Here is an 8,721-nt window from a genome sequence, read left to right on the forward strand (position 1 = left end):
CCATCCTTGGCTACAGAAGATCATGTGGTGGCAACATCTTCAGTCCGCAAATCAAACACTTAGTACTTAATTTTATTTTGACGTGGAACCTTTCAGAATTGTATGACAATTGTATTATTTAGAATTAATTTTTGAAACTATTAGATGTCAATTTGTATAATAAAGTGATATTCAAAATTTATTATTGTGTGTTTCTATGGTTGGATAATATGAAATTTTAAATTATTTAGTGAGGTAAAAAAGAAGAAAAATAGCAACGTATAGGATAGAAAAATTTATTATCTCTAATAAACTAATTTTTATAAATAAAAATAAAATACAATAAAAATAGTCACCAAATAAAACATAATTAAAAAAATCTAATTGGGATATTTTGACGATTTATAGCTATGGATTTATGGATTGGTAGCTAATTATAAATACTATAATACAAATCTAATATGTGAGCACATCTACATATTTGAATTTTGTGGCTAAATAAATAACATCTTCTGCCACAGTATATCCCTTTGTGGCTAAAGCAGAAGATAGCTACAAAATTGATTCATCGTGGCAAAAGAAAAAAATCATCAGCTATAAATATATATTCTTCGTGGCAAAATATTTTATTAATATAGCTACATCACAAAAATTGTTGTAGCAATAAGTATTAATCCTTAGCCATAAAATGTTAAAGTTTGTAGCTAACTTTTAGTTACGCTACTTCAAGCTACGGATGCAACGGAAAAAATTATTATAGCTAAAGTGTTTAGCCACGAAAATTTTTGTGTTTATCTACGACGTACTGCGTATCTGTATATGCATAATATTGTAGTGTTATGCCACATTTGGTTGGGATAAAATCATAGTTTAACTAATTTTGGGATTAATTATCGCGAAATTGTAATATTTTTTTTTATCCTTATGGGAGAGTGGAATAATTAATCCCGGAAAAAATAATTACGAGATAACTTGTTTCCCAACCAAACAACCCCGTATTGCACTAATAATGACAAGTGGTGGCTACAGTTGAAACCCTAGTTTGGTTAGTAGGAATTTGCTTAACAATCATCAGCCTCTTCGAATTTCCCTTCCAAAAGTAGACAATGATAAGATTGTTATGCTGATGTTGGTTTTAGTGGTCAAGTTAGATATTTTAACAAGAATTTTTTTCTTCCAAAAAATTATTTTTATCCTATTAATTTGCGAATTATAGTTTTTTAATAAAGAAGATTCCATTACACTTTCTTTAACTCATATGTATGTAGTTCCACCACGCAAACTTCCATTATCCAATCGTCATATACTTTAAAGATAAATATCACCTAAGAAAATAAAAGAATCCATACTATAGTTCAATGTATCCCAGTTTGGGGAATCAGTCATCAACAAAGCCAATTCAGAATTTTAATTTGACTGGTCCAATTTTTTTAAAAAAATAGACTAAATTTACTATACATTAAAAATTATGCGTTTTAGAATTAAATATTTGTTAAAATTTTATTATTTTCTATATATCTATGTATACGGTCAAAATCTTATGCCTTCAATTTATAGGCTCGGGGTTCCGTCCTAAGCCCGAGTCCGGGCGAGGTCAAGTTCGAAACCGGTGGACCAGACTCAAGATCGAAGACAGAGTGCAATCCCCGGAGATAGGAGTTAGAGGAATACTGACGCCAAGTATGCTCGACCCTGAAATAGTACTGTTATGGATTTATAACAGAGTGAGCTAGATTCCTGCCACGTCCCCAAGATCATGGCACAAACCCTGGAATAGTATTGTACGATTCCGTACTAGGTGGTTAGACAGCTGTACCAAGAATATTAATTATTGTAAATAGAAATATACCTTGTTTAGGAATTTCCCTATTATATAAAGGAGGTCTCAATCATTTGTAACATCATCTACTCATTGAGCAAAGAATATACTATCTACCTTTTCGCCTATTGTTCATCAACATTGTCCTTTAGCTCTACTGTTCTTACTTTACTTTTCTTACTTAATTGTTCTTATTGCTCTAATCCCATCTCGAGGTCACTAAGCTCAAGGTCACTACTGTTGAGTAACACTGATTTGATTTACTTGTCTCTTTTATTTCTACTTCATATTTCTTGATTATTAATTGGTATTGAACTAAATCACATATCTTTAAAACAACAAATAATATTTAATTGTTACTTGTATTTTCGAGGTAAGTAGTTTGGCGCCCACCATGAAGCTAAAGATAATAGTGATTATTGTTTTACTGATTCTCATTAAACACGTTGCTTTTAAACTTTTTCTTGTCAAGATTTTTTGATTCTCAGGCTGAAATATGTCTAGCTCACAAAACGCACCCATTCATGACAATGAAGGTCTTGGAAAACAACAACGCAGGAGTCGGTGTACTGCTGATAAACCCAGGGGAAGTGCCAAATATGGAACCTGTTGATGTTGGTTCACACATTTCTCTGAATGTAGATCTAGGCGTGGACCCCAAAGGAGATATACACAGGGAAGCCCGGTTCGGTGGCCAAAGAACACAAGGAATGGGAGAAGGGGGAGTCAGCCTCCAAGTGATATTCGAGATGCTGCAAGCATAGCAAATCGCCATCGCTCAACTGTAGAGTCAGAATAAAACTTCAAACACAGCCGAACCAGTAAACTCTCGGCGTACTGAGCCAGTACTAGAAAGGCCCGATGAAAGTGGCCCGGGGACTGACCCCACGATTATGAGGATGCTCAAAGAGCTTACTAAGAGTATCGAGTCCAGGGAGAAGAAAATTGAAGACAACGATAAGAAGGTGGAAACTTACAACTCCCGTGTTGACCAAATACCAGGGGCACCTCCAGCTTAGAAAGGTTTAGATGACAAAAAGTTTATACAAAAACCATTCCCCCCGAGTGCGGCTCCGATGCCGATTCCTAAGAAGTTTCGCATGCCTGATATACCCAAATATAACGGGACAACCGACCCTAATGAGCATATTACTTCATACACTTGCGGGACAAAAGGGAATGACTTGAATGACAATGAAATCGAGTTAGTTTTGTTGAAAATATTTGGGGAAACACTATCAAAGGGAGCCTTGATTTGGTATCACAACTTAGCCCCTAACTCTATTGATTCATTTGCTATATTAGTAGATGCCTTCGTGAAAGCACATGCCGGGGCCATAAAGGTGGCCACGAGAAAATTGGACATCTTCAAAATAAAGCAAAGAAATGATGAGATGCTAAAGAAGTTCGTGTCCTAGTTTCAGATGGAAAGAAACGAATTACCACCGGTCTCCGATGACTGGACAATACAGGCCTTTATGCAGGGTTTGAATGAAAGGAGCTCGATCGCATCTCGGGTAGTTAAAACAAAACTTGATTGAATATCCAGCTGTGACATGGTCGAATGTGCACAATCGTTACCAGTCAAAAATCAAGGTCGAGGACGACCAGTTAAGATCCCCCCTTGGGTTCAGTTCATCCTAATAGATTCGCAGCCAAGCCCTCGAGGAACACAGATTGGGAATCGAGATTCAACAAAGAACGATATTAGCCATGTGCCGATCGAAGGAATAGCGGCCCGAGCCGCAACACTCCTCAGAGCGATCAGATAAATGATCGAGGTCAAAGTTCTCGGGGAATAATGAGTAAAAGCGGGTTTGATAAGCAAACCGACCCCGCCAAGACCCCTCGATTATCAGAGTATAACTTCAGCATAGATACATCAGGGATTGTCTCAGCTATTGGGAGAATTAGAGATACCAAGTGGCCCAGGCCAATACAGACCGATCCTTCTCAAAGGAACCCAAACTTGATGTGCAAGTATCATGACACACATGCTCATAGAATAGAAGATTGTAGGAAGCTAAGGGAAGAAGTGACTCGATTGTTCAACGAGGGCCACCTTCAAGAATTCCTAAGTGATCAGGCTAAGAATCACTTCAGGGAGAGAGATGCAAGGAAAAATGAACAAGAAGAACCACAACATGTAATTCATATGATCATTGGAGGAGATGATTTCCCTCAACGACCTGTGTTCAAGCACACTAAAGTATCAATCACCAGAAAAATGGACTAGGAGCTATGTACCCAAGGACGTCTTATCATTTTGTGACGAGAAAACAGAAGGCATATCTCAGCCTCACAATGACGCCCTGGTAATCTCTATCCTTTTGAATAAAATTTAAGTTAAACGTGTTTTAGTAAATCCAGGTAGCTCAACAAACATAATTAGATTGAGGGTCGTGGAACAACTCAGCCTACAAAATCAGATTGTACCTATATCCCGGGTCCTGAATGGCTTCAACATGGCAAGTGAAACTACAAAGAAAGAAATTATCTTGCAAGTAAACATAGCCGGGACCATACAAGATTCAAAGTTCCATGTCATCGAAGGTGACATGAGGTATAACACACTCCTCGGGAGACCATGGATACACAACATGAGGGCAGTGCCTTTAACTCTTCACCAGATGTTGAAGTTCCCGATAGAGGAGGGAGTAAAAACAGTCTACGGGGAGAAACATGCTGTAAAAGAGATGTTTGCAATCGAGGAAGTGGTGCTGACACAAGAGACTTCGACCTCCGAGAAATCAAGCATCGGGGGTATACAGGCAGCCAAATAGCAATCACCGCCTCCAACCTCGATGGAATCGGAGAAATAGGTAATCAAAAAATGAGGCCTCAGTCCGAGGTAAAGCATGCTTTCATAAAGAACGAGGTAACCAAACTCCTTAAAATAGGATCTATTCTGGAGGTAAAGTACCCCGAGTGGCTAGCCAACATAGTTGTAGTTCCTAAAAAAAGAAACAAACTTAGAATGTCCGTAGATTATAAGAACTTGAACAAAGAATGTCCAAAAGATTCTTTTCCACTGCCCAACATTGATCGTATGATCGATGCCACGGCTGGCCACGAGATCCTAACTTTTCTCGACGCCTACTCCGGGAACAATAGATTCAGATGAACCCAGGGGACCAGGAAAAGACTTCGTTTATTACAAAATTTGGGACTTATTGTTATATTGTAATGCCCTTCGGGCTAAAAAATGTAGGAGATACATACCAATGCCTGGTTAACAAAATGTTTGAAGAACAGATAGGTAAAACAATAGAAGTTTACATTGATGATATGTTGGTTAAGTCCCTGCGCGCAGAGGACCATTTGACTCATTTGTAGGAAACATTCAAAATCTTGAGAAATTACAACATGAAGCTCAACCCAAAGAAATGTGCCTTCAGAGTCGCTTGGGTAAGTTTCTCGGCTTCATGGTGTCGAATTGAGGCATTGAAATTAACCTCGATAAGATTATGGCCATCGTGGACATCACAGTCGTGGATAGTGTGAGGGCCATGCAAAGATTAACAAGTCGAATAGCTGCTCTGGGTTGATTCATTTCGAGGTCATAAGATCGGAGTCACCGGTTCTTTTCCTTGCTCAAAAAGAAAAAGGATTTCGCATGGACCCCGGAATGTCGGCAAGCCTTAGAAGAATTAAAGCGATATCTGTCGAGCCCACCTTTGCTTCACACCCCGAAGGTAGATGAAAAACTTTATCTATGCTTGACATTATCCGAGATAGCGGTAAGTGGGGTTCTAGTTCGAGAAGAGCAAGGTAAGCAACTTCCTATTTATTACGTTAGCCGAACTCTGGGAGATGCTGCAACTAGGTACCCTCCCTTAGAAAAATTAGCACTTGCATTGATAAATGCATCTAGAAACCTAAAACCGTATTTTCAATGTCATCCTATATGTGTATTAACCACGTACCCCCTTCGAAATGTTTTGCATAAGCTCGAGCTATCAGGCTGATTGGTCTAATAGGTCGTCGAGCTTAGCGGGTACGATATTGAATATCAAATCCGAACGGCCATCAAGTCTCAAATCCTAGCAGACTTCGTGGGGTTCTAGTTCGAGAAGAGCAAGGTAAGCAACTTCATATTTATTACGTAAGTCGAACTCTGGGAGATGCTGCAACTAGGTACCCTCCCTTAGAAAAATTAGCATTTGGATTGATAAGTGCATCTAGAAAGCTAAAATCATATTTTCAATGTCATCCTATATGTGTATTAACCACGTAACCCCTTCGAAATATTTTGCATAAGCTCGAGCTATCAGGCTGATTGGCCAAATAGGTCGTCGAGCTTAGCGGGTACGATATTGAATATCAAATCCGACCGACCATCAAGTCTCAAATCCTAGCTGACTTCGTGGCCAAATTTACGCCAACCCTCGTACCCGTAGTGGAGAAAGAACTCCTGTTGAGTTCGGGTACATCATCGAGGGTATGAACCCTTTTCACAGACAGTGCCTCGAATGGAAGGGTCCGGGCTCGGCATTGTTCTAAATCCACCCACGGGTGATACAATTAGGCAATCTATCAAAACTCCTAGATTAACTAACAATGAGGCCGAGTATGAGGCCATGATTGCAGGTCTCGAGCCAGCCAAAATCTTGGGAGCAGAAGTCATCGAGGCCAAGTACGATTCTCTATTGGTGGTAAATTAGGTAAACAAGAGTTTCGAGGTTCGAGAGGATAGAATGCAGCAGTACCTGGATAAGCTACAGGTAACTTTACACCGCTTCAAGGAGTGGACTCTGGATCACGTACCACAAGAGCAAAATAGCGAGGCTGATGCACTTGCTAATCTGGGATCTTCGGTCGAAGAAGATGACATCATCCCGAGGATTGTCGTCTAACTATCAAGGTCTGTGGTTAAAGACGGTCATGCCGAGATAAATTCAACGAGTTTAATGTGGGAATGGAGAAATAAGCATATCGACTATTTGAAGAATGGAAAACTCCCACCAGACCACAAAGAATCGAGGGCCTTATGAGCCAAGGCTGCTAGGTTTACATTAGATGAAGATGGAACAGTGTACCAAGGAACATTCGATTGACCATTGGCGGTATGCTTGGGGCCAGGGAACACCGACTATGTTCTACGAGAAATCCACGAAGGTAGTTGTGGGAACCATTCTGGTGCCGAATCTTTGGTCCGCAAAATTATCAGAGCAGGTTACTACTGGGACAACATGGAAAAAGATACTAAGGAATTTGTCAAAAAAATATGATAAGTGTCAACGATTTGCACCGATGATCCATCAACCCGGAGAACAACTCTATTCAATCCTATCCCTGTGGCCTTTCATGAAATGGGCAACAAATATAGTCGGCCCTCTACCAACGGCCCCAGGTACAGCTAAGTTCATTTTATTTATGACTGATTATTTTTCTAAGTGGGTGGAAGCACAGGCCTTCGAGAAGGTACGAGAAAAAGAAGTTATTGAATTTATCTGGGACCACATCATATGTCGATTCGGGATACCTGCCGAGATTGTATGTGACAATGGAAAGTAATTCATCGGCAACAAGGTAACAGAGTTCCTCGAAGCACATAAAATAAAGAGGATTTTATCAACACCGTACCACCCAGCCGGAAATGGACAGGCCGAGTCAACAGATAAAATTATCATTCAGAACTTGAAGAAAAGACCAGATAATGCAAAAGGGAAATGGAGAGAAGTTTTACCCGAGGTCCTTTGGGCTTATCGGACGACATCGAAGTTTAGTATGGGGCCACCCGTTTTCTCTAGTGTATGGCTCCGAGGCCCTCATCCCTGTCGAGGTTGGACAACCCAGCGCCATGTTTCGGCATGCATTGGAGGAGTCAAATCACGAGGCCATGAATGCTAGCCTCGAGTTATTAGATGAAAAGCAAGAAGCATCGCTTGTTCGGGTGGCCACGCAGAAGCAAAAGATCGAAAGATACTATAATAGAAGGACCAGCCTTTGACACTTTGGAATCGGGGACTTAGTTCTACGAAAGGTCACCCTCAATACTCGAAACCCAAATGAAGGGAAACTAGGACAGAACTGGGAAGGACCGTACCAAGTCCCCAGAGTTATTGGTAAAGGATCTTACAAACTTAGCACAATGGAAGGTGAACAACTACTAAACAATTGGAACATATCATTACTCAAATGGTACTAATGCTAAGGTATGACTTTATCCTTTTGTCTATTTGAGTTTAAAACTAACTCATTACAGATTTTCGATCGAAGCCATCGAAGGCATACAATCTCGAAGGCATCGTTTTTTACATGAAGGCCTTAGGTTTTAAAGCATGCGTTGCACTCTTTTTCCTTAGATCGGATTTTGTCCCAAATTAGTTTTACTGGCAAGGTTTTTAACGAGGCAACAACTATGTGCCACCTAAGGAGAGCTCAACAGTATCCAAGGCTTCTTTTCAATCAACCTCGAATACTAGGGGGCATCACCCTCGGAGGTTATATTTTTGAGGAAAATACTTCACGCCTAAGAGGGCCTCGATAGGAAAACTTTGTAATGGGCCAAACGGTCAGATGAACCGTGTCCATATAGAATAGTCGAGCCCCGACGGCAACACATGTAAACATGTATTAATTATTTGAAGAAGCAATCTGTTAATATCAAAAACACTTTGTGTCTCAATGAATTTTACTATTATACGAGCGCTACACTTATAATCCTACGAGAAATGGCTAAAGAGCCAAAACATAAAAGCACCCCCGAATACTCGGGGACTATCATCGACAGTTAGTATATCCGAGTCATCACAAACTCGAAATCTTAAGACCTCAAATATGCATCCCCTAGAAACAAAGGCCAAGGCCAATATACTCGGGGACTAAATTTTCGAACAAGTTCGAAAAGTTATCAGGAAACAAGTCCAAGTGACATACCCGAAGGCTACGACCATACTAAAGACTACGGTCATATAAAG

The sequence above is a fragment of the Nicotiana tabacum genome, chromosome 20, assembly GCF_000715075.1.
Source record: "Nicotiana tabacum cultivar K326 chromosome 20, ASM71507v2, whole genome shotgun sequence".
NCBI classification, from domain to species: Eukaryota; Viridiplantae; Streptophyta; class Magnoliopsida; order Solanales; family Solanaceae; genus Nicotiana; species Nicotiana tabacum.